Source organism: Artemia franciscana, chromosome 17 (assembly GCF_032884065.1).
Source record: "Artemia franciscana chromosome 17, ASM3288406v1, whole genome shotgun sequence".
NCBI lineage: Eukaryota > Metazoa > Arthropoda > Branchiopoda > Anostraca > Artemiidae > Artemia > Artemia franciscana.
Genome location: NC_088879.1, coordinates 10,036,254 through 10,058,191, shown reverse-complemented (window position 1 = coordinate 10,058,191; position 21,938 = coordinate 10,036,254). Strand labels below are relative to the sequence as shown.

At 33.9% G+C, this 21,938-nt stretch overlaps 1 protein-coding gene across 1 annotated transcript in view; it reads left to right on the top strand.

Moving 5' to 3' along the window:
• Positions 1-1,323: 1,323 nt before the first annotated feature.
• The window catches only part of LOC136037815 (FAD-dependent oxidoreductase domain-containing protein 1-like), a 108,591-nt gene continuing 87,976 nt past the window's right edge, over positions 1,324-21,938 (top strand). The window contains exon 1 of the mRNA XM_065720647.1: positions 1,324-1,401. The gene's annotated coding sequence lies outside the window, so the exon portion shown is untranslated. The remainder of the gene's footprint in view (positions 1,402-21,938) is intronic.

Genomic DNA, 21,938 nt, shown 5'->3' with positions numbered 1-21,938 from the left:
TTGTACCGTCCATGTCTTTAATTTTATATATTGAATATACCGCAAATTGTTTCTTCATCTTTAGTTTTGAAAGCCAAATAATATGGAAAAGATTACGTTAAGGAGCTTATGGAAATGGAAATGTTATATGCAAAATTTAAATGTCAAACAAATTTACTTAAGCCCCGTAGCGTAAGCAATTTAGCACACGCAACTTAGTGGTAATGTGGAACCGGGGTTAACTTATTTGTTCCCTCATCTAGGAAAAATAGCAATGTCACGCTTGGCAACAGGGTCATATTGATTCCATTTATAGCAGAACTACTAAAAGAACAGTTTCGACCGATGACATTTGGGTTTGTGCAAAAAAACAAACAAAACGGAAATTCTGGGAGAACTGCTTGACAGAATAAAGAGAACTGCAGGAACCTCAATGCTCTGATGTGGTCAGGAGCTGAGTTTAGTGTCTTTTCGTACTAACTCATCAAAAATAGTCCTGCTTCGGTCAATTTGTCATTTGGGTACCAGTATCACGTATCCAGTCCAGAAGCATAAAATCATTAAATACTATAATAGCACCATGGGCAGTGGTGACAAATTTTTACCAACTATGTAGTTCAATGTTAGCCGCTTGGAAGAGCAACAGGTCACTCATTTGCATGTTTTACGGGGTGATCAACATTTGTGCATCAACAATGATGTCATGTACTCTTGCACTTTCTCCAAATCTGGTGAAAAACCCTTTTCACGAGAGGCTTTCGTAAATGTTTTGTTCAAAGATTTCGCCTACCCCTATAGACACTATTGAAATCCATGCAAAATATATTTTTTTTTCTCAGTTTAAAACTAAATGTTCCTTTTGAAACTTAATATCATACTATGCAGCTAAACCTGGGCTTTAAACTTACACTAACGTTTACTGACCTTTGGCGTTTGCCACTATCTCGCGATGAACCGAGATTGACTGCTAGGAAAATCAAGACACAACCAGCCAATCTCTTAAAAATTTGGAATAGGGAGAGCAATTTAGACATTGCTGATAACTACAACTTGTGGCATCACTCATTAAGAGTGGCGTTCATAACTGAAAAGGCCAGAGCTCTTTGATTTATATTATTAACACACTTTGTTTGGTATATATTGTTCCTTGTAGGCTAGAAAAAATTCCTAAATTTCCTTGTAGGCTAGACTGAGAATAATGTTGATGTATGTTAGGTGAATGAAGGGACCTAGATAAATTTTTCTGAGGCAATTGATAGCCTTAAACAATTTTTCAGGGGACTAAAGTACACACAACAGGTTAAAGCTTTATTTTATTCTTTATCTTTCAAATTTGTCCTATAATTATTTCAGACATTTCCTGACGCGAAGAAAGCAACAAAATTTAAATCTCTGACACGCTGAAAAAGTGATTTTCATTTAGTGAGTAGCCTAGTGTATAACCTAAACCTTAGGTTATCTCTTAAAAATTAAGTTTAACTATTTAAATTGAAACCTTAAATTTAAGGTATTTGAGCAAGATTCAATAATTTGAATAGGAATTTGAGCTTTTCTAGTTTTTTTTTCCGAATTGATATGTTGGCTGGGTTATTTTCCAAACTCTCTTCTTCTTTTTTTGTTGTCACAACAAACACTAGGCCTACAGTTTTCTATATGGTGTTACCCATTAATAATACCAGGAATAAATGTAGGGTCAATGTTCCTATTACCTGAACAATTGTTTTTGGGTCATGAAACTATTGTTAATAGCCTACATGCATTTTGACTTTTTGAACATCTATTCTCTCTTGCGAAATATTATATTATATATTTGCAGATTGGGGGGGGGGCAAGCATAGCATATATTAAATACAGCAATGGTTAGTTTACATATTTAATATATACTATGATCCCCCCCCCCTGATGTGAAAAAATATATAGCCCAAATTTATTTCTAAACTATTACAGATTTGCAGTTTCAAATATCTGATCAACAAAAAGGGAAATGGTTGCAATTCTATATGTATAAATACAGGATATTTGGGCTGGAATAATTCATTAATGTTGAGTTTGTGATAGTTTGCAAGAGAGAAAAATGTTCAAAAAGTCAAAATCCATCTATTAACAATAGTTTGATGACCCAAAACAATTGTTCAGGTAATAGGAATATTGACCAAAATGTAGAGAAGATGCATATAGTACAACCTGCAATCCCAAATTACCACAGTTTCTTAAATATTCCTCTATAGCCTATATTTAACAACATCCCTTAATTCTTATGTAAAAATTCTTCTTTTAGGGGTTATAGGGCTCTAAAAGAATTTATTTTGCTCTGTTTTAGCATATCCTATTTCTGTATCTAAATTTCCCTGTAGGCTAGCCTAAGAATAATGTTGATGTATGTTAGGTGAATGAAGGGACCTAGATAAATTTTTCTGAGGCAATTGATAGCCTTAAACAATTTTTCAGGGGACTAAAGTACACACAACAGGTTAAAGCTTTATTTTATTCTTTATCTTTCAAATTTGTCCTATAATGGCAGTAGTCCCTCTGCCTCTAGAGGGAGTATATGGGTTGTCCCCTCTATGTTGAAGCTTAATATAAGGAACCATTCTGGCTGGGCATCTTTACAGAAGGAAACATCTTCATGAAAAACGCAGTATGAATACCATTAGATTCTTTATTTCATGTCCTTTTCAAAATCCTACTTCTGTTTTGGGGAAGACACCCAATCTACTGAACGATCCCATATATAGCCTCTATAATGTGTTTCTTTTTTTTTAACCTTAATATGTCTTGTATAATGGATAGCTCCATTCTTGAATTGATGAAATACTATTTTGCTTTAGTAATTACATTAAAATTAAGGACAATATTATTTGGGATGATCACACAACCAAAGCCAAAGCATACCACTGTTGTACTTCAAGTCTGTTATCAAATGAGTTTAAAGATTACATGTTTTGCCTCAAATTGGAAGTCTTGGGTGATAATTTGATCAAATTATATATCAATGTTTTAACTTTCTATAGTTGTTATATTGATTTCAATATCTCCAATCATTTTTTTTGCTCAAATTTGTCAACTTTTTATCATGCCAAAGTTCAATAACAAAAATTATGATTAAAGAGTAGCCTATTCTGAACAATTTATTTTCAAAAATTTTCTTAATTAACTTAATTCACACTTTGGAACAATTTACTTGCAAGAATTGCAATGCTCCATAATTGATGATGACAATAAATCTAGTTTCTGTGTTGTTATGGTAGTGATGGTTAGTATGGTGCTATGGTAGTGAGGACTGGGAGTGGTTTTCCCACTGGAATTTTCATGGTTTTGTATCCTGTTCCTTGTTAATTCTTGTTTTAAATTCCTCTGGTGAGGTTGCAGATACTGTCTCTTTGCTTAGTTGGTTGCAGTTGTTCATCACTTGCTGGCTGTAAAAATCGAGTTGGACCTTGGTGTTAACAGTGGATATGAACAGCTTTTTTGAAAATCTTTGTGTTTGTCTTTGGTGGGGAGAGAAGGTGAACAGCTTCTGGTCTGCTTGCTAGAGGTACTTATAGGGTGAGGATCATTTTATTATCTCTGTACCAAAAAATGAAAATTGAGAGGCTAGCAGATTGTAATCTACTGCAGTAGGGCTGACTGCATAAACCATCAAGGCATTTGGTGCCTCTCCTTTGGACACCTTTAATGAGCAGGATGTCACTCTTGTAGAAAGGACCAGCAAGACATGTTCCAAAATCCAGGATTGAACTGATCAGAGCTTTGTATAGAGAAACTGTGGAGGATCAACCACTGGAGGTTTTTTTCCAGGAGTCCCAAATTTGGTTTGCTTTCAAAACTGTTTGGCAGTGTGCTCATGGAATTTTAAACTGTCATCCAACAGGACTCCTAGGTCTCTACCACCACTAGAATTAGGAAGCAAGACTGTCAATGATGTTTCTCTATTGTACATAGTGTACTGGTGTTGCAGATTGCCACAACTGGAATGAAGAGTGAAGCACTTTGAGATGCTAAAGGACAGAAGCCATTTACCTGTCCATGCTTGAATTTGGTTAAAACTGGCTTTTAAGACAAGACAACCTTAACCAAACGTTTTTCAACTAATGCAGGTTTGAATTTGGCTCACATTGCATGAAAAATTAAAAAGAAAATTTGCATATTAATTTTGAAAGATTTATTCTCTTCTTCTTTATGCTAAAGCTGCTAGCAGTTATAAAACAGCTTCCTATTCTAATTAAAGGGCCATTGTGTTGTTGTTGTTGTTGTTTGGGGTTTGACCAAACAGTGATGTGTTTGTATCACTCAGTTGTTCTGTGCCTTCTATAATCACTAGCTTGCTTGGGTGTTACTTCAGTAACTGTTCACTGAACCAGAACAGTATCACTTGACTTGCTGATGGAGGGGGGGTTATTTGCCTGTAGCAACTGCCTGCATTGAAAAACGGGAATCAAAACACTGCAACTATGCCTTGTCAAACAGCAATTGAAATATATGTACAACACAATAATAAAAAGTAATACAATTTTTACACATTATAACCAATATCATACAACCAAATGCCAATAAAATATATCTAAAATGATAAATAAGGCAATTCTAAAAATCTTGTTAAATAGGTGATAAAAAAAAAAATTATAGGGAATGAACCAAACCAGTAGTCTTAACAAATCTACCTAATAGGTTTGTGCTTAGTTTTCTAGCCCAAGGAGGATACGTGTGATGTCCCAGAACAGAACGCATTGTGAATGCACTAAATGCCTTCTCACAACAATTTCTTAGTACTTCTCTCTCTTTTTCATATTTTCTACAGTTAAAGATGATGTGATGTATATCTTCATACACTCCCCACGTGTCACAGTTGGGGGATGGAGCCATTTTCCACTGGAATAGTGTTGATTTTGTCTTTGCATGGCCACATCTAAGACGAAATAGGCAGGTGGAAAGGATGCGAGAAGTGAGGTACTTTTCTTTTGAAGGCTGCTTATAATCATAGAGATTGAGGAGCTGAGTATGGGAAGAATGGAGCCAGACCTCTTCTTCTTCCAGAATTCTTGAGCTGATTGAAGAAAGAAGTTCAGGACCAGTAATAGGGGTTTGAGTGATCAGGCCTAGCTGGGAGGCTTGTTTTGCAGACTGATCTGCTAATTCGTTTCCTGTTATACCACAGTGTACTGGAACCCATATGAATAGAACAGATATACCCTTTTTTGCAAGTTGAGCAATCAAATTTTCAATCTCAATGGCAACATTTCTTGCTTGGTGTTGCTGGTGTGAGAGGTAATCCAGAGCTGAAAGTGAATCAGTGCAGACAATATACTTCTGATGTTTGCTCTCTGTTTGGCTTGATATGGCTTGAAGTGAAAACTTAATTGCCATAAGCTCTGCAGAGAAAATTGTCAGATTAGGCGGTAAATGGTATGAAAGAGACAGGCTCTGGGAGGGTATAAATACTGCACAACTGCATTTTGTTTCTGTCTTTGAGCCATCTGTATAAACTTGAATGTATTCCTCATATTCTGCCAACTTTCCCAGGAATAAGATTTTCATCAGAGCTTGGGGGAGGCCCTCCTTTTTTTGGTGATCTTATGAATAATCAATTCTTTAATTCCTTTGGAGGCACTAGGCAAATCATCATCCAAATTGACAGTCAGCCTGCCATTCTCAATGAACTCTTCCATGCCCGGAAGGCAAAGGAATCTCTGGAAAGAAGACATCTCTGTTGGTTTAAAGCGGATGTCAGGGGCCATTGTGTGAAACAACTTGCATCTATGATCTGTCATCTGGCAAAAACACCAAAATTCTACACTTGAAACTTCTACAGTAGGGTTTTCTTGTATACTGAATCTAATGGCATGGTTTTCATTAAGATTCTTTGAATTTTAGGGGGCACTAATATAAATGAATAAATAAATCTTAAAATTAATTCAGCTAAAATTGAGTATGCAAACCAAGCTTAAAAGAAACAAAAATATTTTACTATTGTAGCATAAATGAAACCCAAAACAAACAGGAATTAAATAAAACAATTAAAGCAAACAAACATACAACATATACTGATATAGATGAATAAATAAATCTTAAAACAAAAAAGCTTTAATTAAATATGCAAGTCAAGATTGAAACAAACAAAAATCACTAAAACAAGAGTGTGGGTACTGCCTCCTTTCCTAACTGTAAAAATTTGAAACATACCACATCATTGACACTTTACTGAAAATGAATGATGTTACAAATATTTTCTTACATACTTGTTACAACATTGAAAATAAAAATGAAGTGACATTAAAATTAAATTTGAAATGATGGGCTTTTCAGCAGCTGATACATTATCATTATATCATGATTATGTCATCATCAAATATTTAGTTTAATTTTATTCCTTCCCAAAACCATTCATGACAAATGCAGTTACACTACAAATGAGAATTTAACTAACGCCTCCTTCCCTAATTGTATAAATCTAAAGCCTTCTGTGTCACTGGTGCTTCATTGAAAGCAAATTATATTGCAAATATAATCTTTAACAGTTATTACAGCATTTAAATGAAAATAAAAATTACAGTATTCACATTTTACTTATTCAAATTTATTTATTATAAAAAAGAATTTTACTTTTTTAATTTATTTGTTTAAATAGGATTAAACCTTTAGCCTCCTTATACTATCTATATATATAAAAATAAGTTGTCTGTCTGTGGATGGATCAGGTGACGTCACCTGAAAAAACTGGATCAGGTGACGTCAAAACTGAAAAAACTAAAAAAAGGCAAAAACTACAAAAAAAACTAAAAACTAATAAAAAAAATAAAAAAGCTAAAAAACTAAAAAAACTAAAAAAAGGCAAAAACTAAAAAAAAACTAAAAACTAATAAAAAAGCTAAAAAACTAAAAAAACTAAAAAAACTATCGTGGATCAGGTGACATCACCTGAAAAAACTGGATCAGGTGACGTCAAAACTGAAAAAACTAAAAAAAGGCAAAAACTACAAAAAAACTAAAAACTAATAAAAAAAATAAAAAAGCTAAAAAACTAAAAAAACTAAAAAAAGGCAAAAACTACAAAAAAAAACTAAAAACTAATAAAAAAGCTAAAAAACTAAAAAAACTAAAAAAAAGGCAAAAACTACAAAAAAAAACTAAAAACTAATAAAAAAAATAAAAAAGCTAAAAAACTAAAAAAACTAAAAAAACTAAAAAAAGGTAAAAAACTAAAAAAACTAAAAACTAAAAAAAACTAAAAAAGGAAAAAACTGAAAAATAAGCTAAAATAAAGGTAAAAACCAATAAAAAACTAAAAAAAAAAGTGAAAAAACTAAAAAAAGGCAAAAACTACAAAAAAACTAAAAACTAATAAAAAAAGTAAAAAAGCTAAAAAACTAAAAAAACTAAAAAAACTAAAAAAACTAAAAAAAGGTAAAAAACTAAAAAAAATAAAAAATAAAAAAAAACTAAAAAAAAAGGAAAAAACTGAAAAATAAGCTAACATAAAGGTAAAAACCAATAAAAAACTAAAAAGAAAAAAAGGAAAAAACTAAAAAAAATTTTCATCTAAAAAACTAAAAAAAACTAAAAAAGGTAAAAACTAAAAGAACTAAAAAAGAATAAAATAAATGACGACACTCAAAGAGAAAGCGACCAGGACAAAAGGAATGTTCGATTAGCAATCAACAAAGCACCGGGACACAGGGAGTATAAATGACGACCAGGACATAAGTAAAAAAAAAAATTAACAAAACTAAAAAGAAGGTAAAAACTACAAAAAAACTAAAAAGAAAAAAAAACTAAAAACTAATAAAAAAAACTAAAAAATCTAAAAATCTAAATAAACTAAAAAAGAAAAAAAAAGGAAAAAAATAAAGGAGAAAAACAAAACTAAAAAACGAATGTATATACAGACCGGTACACCGGGATACAAATGACGACCGGGACACAGGGAATATAAATGACGACCGGGACACAGGGACACAACTACAACGGGGACACCGGGGGAAACAGGGGGATATAAATGACGACCGGGACAAAAAAACTAAAAAGAAAAAAAAACTAAAAACTAATAAAAAAACTAAAAAATCTAAAAATCTAAATAAGCTAAAAAAGAAAAAAAAAGGAAAAAAATAAAGGAGAAAAACAAAACTAAAAAACGAATGTATATACAGACCGGGACACCGGGATACAAATGACGACCGGGACACAGGGAATATAAATGACGACCGGGACACAGGGACACAACTACAACGGGGACACCGGGGGATGTAATATATATATATATATATATATATATATATATATATATATATATATATATATCTATCTATATTCACAGGTGGGACATAGTGACACAACTACAATGGCGCGTAACTATTATGGCGCGTAACGACTTACGCGCGCGGGGGGGCTTGGGGGGGGGCGCGAAGCGCCCCCACCAACTAGGTGTTGGGGTGGCGCGAAGCGCCACCCCAACAGCTAGTATTAAATAAAAAAAACAAGTTTTTTTAAATGAAAGTAAGGAGCGACATTAAAACTTAAAACGAACAGAAATTACTCCGTATATGAAATGGGCTTTTCCTCCTCGACACCCCGCTCCTTACGCTAAAGTTTTTATTGTTTTAAAAAGTAGAGTTGCGAGAAAGAATGAAACTTTAGCGCAAGGAGCGGGGTGTCGAGGAGGAAAAGCCCCTTAAATATACGGAGTAATTTCTGTTCGTTTTAAGTTTTAATGTCGCTCCATACTTTTATTTAAAAAAACTTGTTTTTTTTTATTTAATTTCTGAAAGTTTTTGAATTAATGCATGTCTGATTTTGGCTCTCCGTACATAAATTACTAAAATGAAATTTGCATATTAATTCTTTTTTTGGCTAAATGGCTGTCTCTTAGTTTTGATCAGACGATTTTGAGAAATAAGGGGTGGGGAAGGAGGTCTAGTTGCCCTCCAATTTTTCGGTTACTCAAAAAGGCAACTAGATCTTTTAATTTCTAACGAACGTTTTTATTAGTAAAAAAAAAAACGTAACTTAAGAATTAACTTACGTAACAAACGTACATAACTTACGTTACGTTTTATCCCAATTCTTTAAGAATGACCCGTGAATCAGAAAGGCCGTAGAATAAATAGTTGAAATTATTTAAAAAATTTTTAGCATAAAGAGCGAAGTATTTATCTCCTCCTAAATACCTCGCTCTTTATGCTAAAGTATTTTTAGAACCCTTCATATGTGTAATAATCTCTGTTCGTTTTAAGTTTTAATGCTTCTCCTTACTTTCAATTGAAAAAACTTTTTCATGTTTATATTTTCATTGTTTTTTTTATAGTAATGCTAGAAATTCCTGCGCCCTTTTCATTGAATTTCTCTTCCCCCATGAAATACTCCTCCAAGGAAAGATCCTCCCATATAGCCCCCTCCCCTTAACCCCACACCCAAACCAAAAAAATCCCCTGATAACGTCGGTACACTTCCCAGTAACCATTACTGTATGTAAACATTGGTCAAAGTTTGTAACTTGCAGCCCCTCCCCCAGGGACTGTGGGGGGTAAGTCATCCCCAAAGACATAGTTATTATGGTTTTCGACTATGTGGAACAAAATGGCTATCTCAAAATTTTGATCTGTTGACTCTGGGAAAAAAATGAGCGTGGGAGGGGGCCTAGGTGCCCTCCAATTTTTTTGGTCACTTAAAAAGGGCACTAGAACTTTTCATTTCCGTTAGAATGAGCCCTCTTGCAACACTCTAGGACCACTTGGTGGATACGATGACCCCTGGGAAAAAAAACAACAAATAAACACGCACCCGTGATTTGTCTTCTGGCAAAAAATACGAAATTCCACATTTTTGTAGATTGGACCTTGGAATTTTTTCTATAGGGTTCTCTGATATGCTGAATGCGATGGTGTAATTTTCGTTAAGATCCTATGACTTTTAGGGGGTGTTATCCCCTATTTTCCAAAATAAGGCAAATTTTCTCAGGCTCGTAACTTTTGATGACAAAGACTAAATTTGATAAAATTTATATATTTAAAATCAGCATAAAAATCCGATTCTTTTGATATATCTTTTAGTATCGAAATTCCGTTTTTTAGAGTTTTGTTTACTATTGAGCCGGGTCGCTCCTTACTACAGTTTGTTATCACGAACTGTTTGATTAAACACTTAATGTATATTAAATTGCATTCAACACCTTGGTGCAATTAAATGTTTTCAGATCAGAATTCCAACACGTTATCCACTGCACTACGAAGGCTAGCAATTAAATGTTTCTCCTTATAGAATATTAAAATATAGAATATTATATTCAAACTATAGAATATTAAATTCAGATGCCTGCTTGTGCAGAAATTTTAGCCCACTACACCACTGCAGATTTGGGCAGTTCTAACATATAACAAGCTGAACATGGATGATGAAATCAGGTTCCAACGTGGGTTTTTAGCCTGTTGGTATTATGGGTTTTGACTATTACCAATTTGAAAACATGGACAACAATAGAAAGAAACATGAGATTCTGATTGGCATAAAAGGGATCTAACCTGGTGGAAAAATCTTGATCTATCATTGAAGTATACTTCTTTAGATAGACTTCCATTGGACTATTCAAATGAAACTTTCAGGAATCAAACATTGTATTAAAAATCTTGAAAAATTATTCACTTAGAAAGTACTTTTTCTCAATTGTTAATGAAAGTTGTTCAGAAAGTGATGGGTTCTATATGTAGCCTTGTCTGAAGTAATTGCATGTCCAACTATTTAGATATTGCCTCAAAATTTTAATTAATTGACAGATACTGACATAAATAGAACCTCTGGAACAATTCAGCCTATAAAATCAAACACTTTCAGATTCATACATCTTCTAAGTTTGTTTACTGTTACTGCAACTGCATGCCAGCCTCCCCCTAATGCCTGGATAATGCTTTAGGCTTTATTCAGGAGATTCTTGGTTTTGCTGTGTTTATTTTTCAAATAAACATTTTGAAGCAACCTTAAATCCTCCTGTGCTGCCAGAGGAACCCAGGGCATCCACAAAGAGCCATCAGTCATCCTGCATGTGTACCACCACTCAAAAATCTTCCCATTGAGGTTAGACTGTTGTGAGAATGCTAGATAGATCTTACTGATCTGTGAGATACAAGGTGTTCTTTAGTTGACCTTTCTTGTGGATTTCCTGAGGTTGCTATTCCAAGATCTGTCTTCTTTTATAAAGATTACATGTCAAAGGTATTGCCAGCTTTGTTGCCAAATGATATCAGGAACTATAGCTGGCCTGAGATACAGCAGACTGTCTGGTCTCTGATACAATCTTTCCAGTCAGTGAACAGAATCCTCTGAAGGCAGTTGTCCAGATTTTGAAATAATTGTTGACAAGAAATAAATGTAAAGTAGCACACTCTTTTGCATATAGGTCAGAGCTCTGTTAAGGAACTATGAAGGGAAAGTCATGAAATTAAGCTAAAAGCCAATATAAATTCATCAAACAAAGCTTTTTCTGAAAAGATAAAGTAAGAATTTTAATGTTTTGTTACTAGTTTAGAAGTTGAATCTTCATCTAGATTAGCTCAGGTCTAACTGGGTTTGATGAGGCATGTGCTTTTCAATTATTAATCCAAGTGTGAAAATTTTATGTATGCATTCATTTCCCTGCAGATCAGACCTTAATGTGTAGACTATCTCCTGGTTCCCACTGCTGTGATTATCACACACTGCAAATCGTGTGACAAGCGACGCACAACCATCCGTTTTGCTGCAATATTAGATGTGTTGAATAATTTCAACTCATACAATAAATTGCATGTGTTGTGCACAGATAAAGTGCAATAGCCCTTTTCTGAATTTGGTTTAACACTCTCATTGCTTCTGTAGAACCGGTGGGGTCTACAAGTTTTTCTGGATGACCACTTATGTGATAGGTGACATATCCAGGGACTGATAGCCCATCCTTCTGCTAATACTCTCATTTGGCTTAACACTCTCATTGCTTCAGTTTGAGAACCTGATTTGAATTCTTCCATAGTTTGTTGCAGCAATGCAAAAGTCTGCATTTCTTTGTGAGCCTCCATGCGATTATGTTGCACATCTGTTCTGCCAAAAAAATGGTGTCGAGATTGACGCAGCAGTGGGAACAAGGGGTATAATGTAGACCAGAGGTTCCTAATTTTTTTTCTTATAGACCACTTTAAAAATTTCACTGGTTCTGGTAGACCACCTTCAGCTACATTTCAACCATATTTCCAAAACTCAATAAAAATGTGAAGATCAAATCTAGGCTACCTATGGAAATTTGCTTTGTGACTTAGTTCCAACCACAAATTAAGAGTTTTCAAGAAAAAAAGAAGTGAGAATTGATTGGTTGATGAATAAACTGATTGTGCTGTGAGTGGTTACTCGCTGCATTCTTGCAAGATCTATTTTTTAGAAATTTCATATGAAAAACGCTTCTCTATTCATTCAAACTTAAAGTATTGTTGCCAATATTCATAACTACTTTCCTAACTTTCCTTCCCAAGTCATCTTTTGCTGCATTATGAATGATTTTGCTTATTATTTTCTATCTGTCTTCATAAGCATCCAATTATAAACCCCCTGTAATATAACTAGCTGATGTAAAATTTATCTTGGTTACAATTGTCTTTATCAGTTGGTTCTACTGTGGCATATGCTGCTGCAACTGATGCAACTTGTATTTCATGGTCATAATGTAGACCAGAGGTTCCCAAACTTTTTTTTTTCTCATAGACTGCTTTAAAAATTTTACTGGTTCCAGTGGACCCCCTTCAGCTACATTTCTACCATATTTCCAAAGCTCAACAAAAATGTGAAGATCAGATCTACCCATCAAAATCTGCTTTGTGACTGAGTTCCAACCATGAATTAACAATTTTCAAGAAAAACAAAAAGTGAGAATTGATTGGTTGATTAATAAACTGATTCTGCAGTGAGTGGTTGTCGAAATGTAAGATTGAGCTATCAAAAAATCATGTCCATTCAACTTGATTTTTTTATTTCTACTCACAGCTCAAGGAACCAATAAATTCTCATTCATTTTGTTTAGAAACAATTGGAATGAAAAGAATAACAAAAGTATACTTTCTTGTGTTGTAATCAAATATGTAATTATTACGGTTTTAATTTATAATGTTAAGTAAGTTCTATATTTCTACAATAACAATCACAAAATAGTCATATGTTAATGGGAAGGATGTACTTGATGAATTGACAGCAAATTATTAATATTAGGGTTGAATTTGGTTAGAAATAACCCCAGATCTCCCTGTTTTGTGATATTCAATCTGCTCTTTTTCTGTTAAAAGGTTTGTAATGACACTAAAACTCTTTCCGACAAGATATGACAATGGAAACGCTATCAAAAGCTTTCTCACAATTGCCCACGGTCCAAGATATTTTTTTGGGTATTTCTGCCTGCAACCAAAATGTTTGATACCATCTTTGATTTGATACCCATAAATGTTTGATTCCCACAGTTCTGCCTGCAACCAAAATTTTTGATACCCTCTTTTAAATTTTACCTTCAGCTCGTCATTAGTACTAAGCTCAAGTAGTTTATTTTGTAATATAACGTTGCCTAATTCCGTTTCATCAAGTGGATTTATGGCCCATGATGGTATTTCCTTGTCAGAATATCTTTGAGTATCGTTTTGAAGTCATCATGCAGGGCAATTAAATGTTGAATGTATGTCTGGATATCGCTATTAAGGCAATCTATCTTTGACAAGTTTAAAAACCGGAACATTGGCGCCACCTAAGATTTTGCTTCGTATATTTCAATTTTCCAAGAAAAGCTGAAATTACACCCTTTGCTTTTATTAAATTGAGACTGTCCCCTTGTAATTGTAAGTTAATGTCATTAAATTTTTAGAACAAATCTGTCAAATACGTGATGTCTGCTTTCAGATTGATCAGATTTTCTCTTAAATCTTGATCTTTACTTTCCAGAAACTTTAATTCTGATTCAAACATTTAGTAAAATCTTGTTAAACATACACCCTTCGATAACCATCGTGCTTCAGTATGTAAGAGCAATCATTGAAATTGTTCATCATTTTCATTGCACGATTGTGCAAATAAACGCGTATTCAACGCATTGCTTCTTATTTTATTAACTGTATTAATCGCAAATTGAAGTGATTGGTGCAATTTCCCACTCAAACTTTTCACTGCTAGATGTTGTTGGTAGATGACACAGTCAATTGCAGTTACCTCTGGTGTAATTTTTTTTTAAAGATGGCTTATTAACCCACGATATCGCCCACTCAGTTCAATTTTTGAAAATATTCTAAATATTTATCTATTTTATCAGGATGACACCTTCTTAGATAATCTTCGAGATTCGTTTGTTTGATAGGGTCATTGCTCAAAACTTTGTTGCATAAAAGGCATATGGACAACCACTTGTCTACTTTTGATGGTAGAAAACCAAATTTTAAACAATCAACACTATTCTCGGATTCATTCATGTTTCGTATTAATTACCTATCTATACATTAAAAAAAACAAAAACAATGTTTTAGTAAATTTATGGCAGTCTTACTTAGCAGGATATGGCTATTTGAACAGAAAGGAGCAATGAAATTAATAAAATAATTATTGCAATGAAATAAACAAAGAACCGTCAGTAAACTGATTCTTTATTTTAAAAGCAACAAATCGCTAAGATCAATGATAGAATTTTATGGAAACGACTGTGCCAATTTCATTTTTTTTTTACATGTAAAAAAATCTTTAAATAGTAAATTAAAAGTTGAAGTTATAGCATACTGGCAGATACTATTGACAAACACAAACATCAATTCACTTTACTTTTCAAAAATTGGCAAACAAATGAAAAATGTTTATCCTTAGCATTTGTATTTATATTGGTGAAGAATCAATCAAGTTCATGCAAGACCGCAAGCACATTCACCACTAGTCGTATTCCGTCCCTTTGCCTGTCATGTGGGCATGGTCAAGTGAAGTGATAGATCGGCTGAGGGTCTGACTACCTGCATCAAACAAGTCATTGAAAAAGAACTCGATTCTCTCACAAAATATTGTTGGATTTTGTGCAAATATTACTAAAAAAATATGTTTGGAACCAACAGATCTGCTTCAATGCTAATGAAAACATGGAGCCCCATATTTTGAATGTGAAATAATCATGCCACCTTATTCACTTATGTCCATCCTGCGCATGCTTGTCACTTCCAAACAAGCTTTGCAGAAGGTGGTAATGGCAGTGTTAGTGCTTTGCAAGTCTTGACATGTTGTAGTGAATATAAAATATGCAAGTTTTTACAAGCAACAGTCACTGATTTTCTTAAAATAATACCTACCTATATTAATAACTGAAGTCCAGCCATCATTTTACTTATTCACTATTGAAACCAGATACAATTTTGTTGACCCCCTTTTGCTAATTGTGCACCCCCGTTTTTTACACCAACATAGACCCCCGTCAAGCTTCCTGTGTGCCCCTGGGGGTCCACCAGGACCACTTAGGGAATCACTGATGTAGACAATTAGACTTCTAATGTTAACTCCTTCCCTACCTAAACAAGACTAAGATGCTTTCTTATTCATTATCCCTTCTACTCCCTATCCAAATCCCTCCTATCTGAATAAATATTATCTAATTTGATGTTATGTAGTGTTAGGAGAATATTTTCTTAAATTCTTATCTAGTCCTGTTTAAAACATCCAAATTTGTTAATCCAAATGTCAATGATAGCTGTTTTTCAATTTTGTAGTGTTTCATATTGCATTTTTGTATTATATAAATCTTTGAAGTTGTTATAGCTTCAAGGAAAATATTGAATTCCACCAGTGACTAATAAAGGGCCAGGGACTAATAAAGTCTACGTAACTAATAAATTCTGGTTATAGTAAGACAGGAAGATGCTCCCTGGACCTCAAATTTAATGCAGGATTTGCATAAGCCTGGTCCATTTGATCACTATGGTGTTGGAGCTTGTAAATGCAATCCTATTAAAAACAGTTGATATCCTTCTCATGCAACCTTTGGCCTATTCTCCCTGACATATTACATAGTTCATGTCTGCAAATATTATACTGTGGTGGGAAGGCAACCCGTAATAAATAAAAGAGTTAGGAAGAGGCTAATTGGCCTAAAAAATCCCACCAAAACAAACATAACCTACAAGAAGTAATTGTTGATTATAATCTTGTGCAATGATTTGCCAATTATTATGAATGGCCTCAATTCCTTGAATGCCCTCAATGTCACTGCAGTCATGGTATTATTTAGGCTAAACTAATTATTTTATTTGGGCTAATTATTATTTTATTTATTTATTATTATTATTATATACTATTATTATAATTATTATTAATAGTTGTTATAATTATACATATTATTATAATTATTATTATTATTATTATTATTATTATTATTATTATTATTATTATTATTATTATTATTATTATATATTATTAGCCTAATTATTTAGGCTAAACTAATAATTGGGGTAAACTCAAGAAAGGTTTATCCCAACATTGCCTTGTGGTTGGACATGCAGGATTTCCCTTCAGTGGACAGAAACAGTAAGGAGATTATGACAGAGTGGAAATCCTCAACCATCTCACAACTCTGGAACAGCTTAAACCTTTTGTACCCAGCCTATAATTGTCAGGACATTCAAGAACCAGAATACCTGGAGCAGATTCCTCATGTGGGAATAGTCTAAAAGGCCCATACAAGAAAAATTAAAGATAGTATTTTAAAAAGGCACTTTTTAATATTTTGGTCTCTCCTTCACCCCATTTAAGATTTCATCCTATGTGTCAATCCATATGTTAAACATTTAACATTTATTTAATATTTTTTGGACCAATTTGATAGCTGGATCAGCTCATATTCTAAGCATGCCAGTGAGTAGACAATCTAATAAAAAAGGGGATGGGGCACTGGAATAAAAGGTAGAGACAAGATATTAATTTCCAAAAAAATCTCTATCACAAGCCCACAAAGGGCTGAATTCGGACTTTGGAGTCGACAAATCGTATGGATGCACTAAAACTGACAAAAATGCAAAAAAAAAAACAACTAAAAAGAAAAACTATTATGAATAATCATTTATGAGTCAATAATTAAACTGTAATAAGTCAATTAAAAAGTTAAAAAGATAAAAACTGGTCAAACTAAACTTAAACAAATACAAGTCAGAAAAAGAATTGGAAGGGAAATTAAAAAAGGGGAAGTGGGGCAAAATAAGTGAGTAAATACAAAAAGAACAAGATATATATATATATATATATATATATATATATATATATATATATATATATATATATATATATATATATATATATATATATATATATATATATATACATATATATATATATATATATATATATATATATATATATATATATATATATATATACATAAATTAATAGGGACACTAAAAAGTGTCAATAATATAACTGTATAAAGTCAATAAAAGAGGTAAAAAATAAAAACTTGTCAAAAAAGGGGGGACAAAAATAAGTGAATAAACACAAAAAAAGAGAACAAAATATAAAATATATAAAAATTAAGAGGGAAATTAAAAAAACAGAGGGAAGGGGAAACAAAAAAATAAGTGCAACAACCTGGGCAGCACCATTAGCCAATAAACAAAAGAAAGAGGAAAAAAAGGGAGAAACTATTGGGATATTTTATTCATTTTTTATGGCACTTGGCATTTACCAAGTGACATATAGCGATCAAAAATTCTGTTGGTCTGTCGTCCCGGTTTTGCTAGTTTCGGCACTTCCAGATAAGCTAGGACGATGAAATTTGGTAGGCGTATCAGGAACCAGACCAGATTAAATTTAGAAATCGTTTCCCGATTCGACCATCTAGGGGTGAGTGGGGGGATGGTTAATTTGAAAAAAATAGAAAAAATTAGGTATTTTTAACTTACGAACGGGTGCTCGAATCTTAATGAAGTTTGATATTTAGGAGAATATTGGGCCTCATAACTCTAATTCATAATGCCGACTGCTTCCGGTGACATTGGGGGGAGTTGGAGGGGGAAACCTAAAATCTTGGAAAACGCTTAGAGTGGAGGGATCAGGATGAAACTTTGTGAGACAAATAAGCACAAGTCCTAGATACGTGATTGACATAACTGGAACGGATCCGCTCTCTTTGGGGGAGTTTGGGGGGTAATTCGGAATAGCTAGAAAAAATTAGGTATTTGTAACTTACGAACGAGTGATCAGATCTTGATGATATTTAGAAGGATCTTGTGCTTCAGAGCTCTTATTTTAAATCCTGAATAGATCCAATGACATTGGGGGGAGTTGGAGGGGAAACCAGAAATCTGGGAAAACGTGAAAATTGAGGTATCTCTATCTTACAAATGGGTAATAGGATCTGAATGAAACTTAGAAAGGTCTTTTGTTTCAGATGCTCCATTTTCAATTCGAATTGGACCCAGAGACATAGAGGGTTGGAGGGGGAAACAGAAATTTTGGAAACCGGGAATCTTGGAAAACGCTTAGAGTGGAGAAATTGTGATGAAACTTGATGGGAAGAATAATCACACGTTCTAGATACGTGATTGACATAATTGGAGTGTATCCGCTTTCTTTTGGGGAGATGGGGGGATTTCCAGTGCTTTGGTGAGTTCGGTGCTTCTGGATGTGCTAGGACGATGAAAATTGGTAGGCGCGTCAGGGACCTGCACAAATTGACTTGATAACAGTCATTTCCCCGATTTGATTATCTGGGGGGCTGGAGGGAGAGGAAAAATTGAAAAAATTAGGTATTTTTAACTTACAAATAGATGATTAGATCTTAATGAAATTAAATATTTAGAAGGACCTCGTATCTCCGAGCTCATATTTTAAATCCCGACCGTATCTGGTGATATTGGGAAAGTTAGAGGGGGAAACGGGAAATCTTGGAAAATGCTTAGAGTGGAGAGATCGGGATGAAACTTGGTGGGAAGAATAAGCACAAGTTTTAGATACACTGATTGATATAAATGGACTGAATACGCTCTCTTTTGGGGATTTGGGGGGGGGGGGTGTTATTTCAGAAAAATTTGAAAAATTAAGGTATTTTTGACTTAAGAACGGGGACCAGATCCTAATGAAATTTGATATTTAGAAGGAACTCATGTCTCAAAGCTCTTATTTTAAATCCCGACCAGGTCTGATGACATTGAGGGGAGTTAGAGGGGGAAACCGGAAATCTTGGAAAACGCTTAGAGTGGAGAGATCGGGATGAAACTTGGTGGGTAGAATAAGCAAATGTCGTAGATATGTGATTGACGTAATCGGACTGAATCTGCTCTCTTTAAGGGAGTTAGGAGGGTCTAGTGCTTTGGTGATTTCGGTGCTTATGGACGTGATGGACGACAAAAATTACGTGCTAGGACGATGAAAATTGACAGACGTATCAGGGACCGGCACAAATTGACTTGATAAAGTCGTTCCCTGATTCGGCCATCTGGGGGGTTGAAGGGAGAGGAAAAATTAAAAAAAAACAGTATTTTTAACCTACGAGTGGGTGATCGAATCTTAATGAATTTTGATATGTAGAAGGACCTCGTGTCTCAGAGCTTTTATTTTAAATCCCGACCGGCATTAAGTATCTGATTTTCCTTTTAAATTAATCTATTGATTCTTAAAATATTGCTAGAGCTCATGCAATATGAGCTGTTGACTCTTCTGACCTTGTCACAAGTTCCATATGAGCTCTTAGCTCTTGTTCTGTGATGAAGGGGACAAAAGTTTTTTCATATCTGGAAGTAACGCAGTGAATGGGGGACGATATATTGATGGGCTCAAAAACAGCCCGAGGTGGCCATAATCTGGATGGGGAGTGACGTTTGGGGAAAATATTTGCTGTCCGAAGGTTTGTTATTGCATTTTTTGCAAACGGAGGCACAACGAAACCCTCATTTGCTCATGGGTTTCCAAACTATTTTTTTTTTTTTAGGAGCAGAGAATATGGAACCTTGCCATCTTTGAAAATAATTTGCAAGGCTCTTTTTTGGATTGATTCCATTTTTTCCGATTCTTTTCGAGAGATACCAGGGTGCCAAACTGGACAAGTCTATTCATGATGCAGTGGACAAAAGACGTGTAAATCCTTAAGGAGTGGGAAGGGGGGACGCTACATTTATTTAGGAGCTTAAGGAGGGCGATAGACACATTAGATCTATGGATGATGTCTTTAACGTGGATATCCCACTTTAAATTTGAAGAAATTTTGTCGCCAAGTAGTTTAAATGAGGACACATAAATTTTAGGAGCGATAAGATTAAGAAAACAGGCTGAGGATTTGAGGAAACAAATCATCATTATTGAGGACTTAGAGGGGTTTATTGTCATGTCTAAGTCCAAGGCCTCCTCTCCAATTTCATTGAAGATACTTATAGGATGGCTTATTAAATTCCTGAAGCAAGTTTCAACAATCGTTGGGCCATCAAAAAATTTGATGGCCCATGACTGAAAAAAGGAGGGGTCATAGGAAAGTACCTTGGGGTATGCCATTGTGGACAGGGAGAGAATTTGAATAATAATTCTGGTATTTGACAGCATGCGATCTATTTGTTAAGAAGGAGGCAACCAATTTCACCATTAAGGGATCAATGTTGAACTCGCTGACACGTTTTTCAATTAAATTGTTATGGTTATCAAGGTCAAATGCTTTCTGTAGGTCAATGGAAATTAAATTTAGCCAGGACTTAGGCTTTTAGAGGATTTTCCCGATGTGGTTAATAAGGGAAACGAGGTAGTGGGACGTAGAAGTGGATTTAGGTTCCCAAATTGCCTCAGGTCAGTAAGAGGTAGGAAATTTCATGAAGTTTTTAGAAAATAGGAGTAAATAGGACGAACGCCCTCAAAACCAGGCTTTCCGTTTTTGCGTTCCAAAGCGATTATGAAATCCTGTTTCCAAATTGTTGGAATTTGCCCAGACTCAGTAACCTCGTTAAACAGGAAAGACAGGGGCCTTGAAAGCAAGTCACCAAAGGCACTAATAAGAGGAAACAGGTTATCCAAAAGACAAATACTTGTTTTATTTACATGGTTTAAAGACTCTGAATGAAGGATGTACTTACTCGTTTTTTTTTGTTTTTTTTTTTGGGGGGGGGGGAGGGGCTAATGATATACATCCCTGCTTGTGAATAATAAATTTTGATCCTTTTACTGGCTTAGAATTTCTTCCAGGAACTGATTAGGTTTTATCAAGGCAGGCTTATTGGCTACCCTCTATGATGTGTATTAAAGAGCTATATGATTGGCTTACGAAAATTCAGCATACATTTTATCTTCTAGGGTACAACAGGATCTACAATTAGGATACCAAAAACTAGTCACTGTAGAATCTTCGAAATTTAACGTGTTGTTACCAAAGGAATTCTATTTTTTTTTTTCTGGTCAGGAATCCCATTAAAATAAAGAGAAAAAGAGCAATTACTTTGCTATAATTCCATAGAAAAAGTCGGCTTTAGTTTCATTATTTGACAAATAAATTCAACAAAATTTCCTTGCATACAAGTTCCTCTGAGAGGTAAAATATATATATTTTTATTTACGTATTCTCTATTAGGTGAAGCCATCTTTGTTAGGATAAATCTATTGTGATTCCTGCTTGAGTCATACATTTTGATCTTTAAATGATTAAAATAAATTTTTGTCAAATTTTTTATAATTCTTTAGAAATTTAAAAAAGTTTCCAGAATTTTTACTGGCTTAAAATTTCCCTTAAGTGTTTAGATTCTGCTGTACCCTGAAAGATACATTTTTTTAGTATTCTTTAGAAATAAAATAAGTTTCAAGAATGTTTACTGGCTTAAAATTTCACTAATTGTATAAATTCTGTTGTACCCTGAAAGATACATTTTTTTAGGATTCTTTAGAAATAAAATAAGTTTCAAGAATTTTAAGTGGCTTATAATGTCACCAATTGTATGGATTTTATTGGAACCTGGAAGAAACTTTTTTATGATTCTCTATAAATT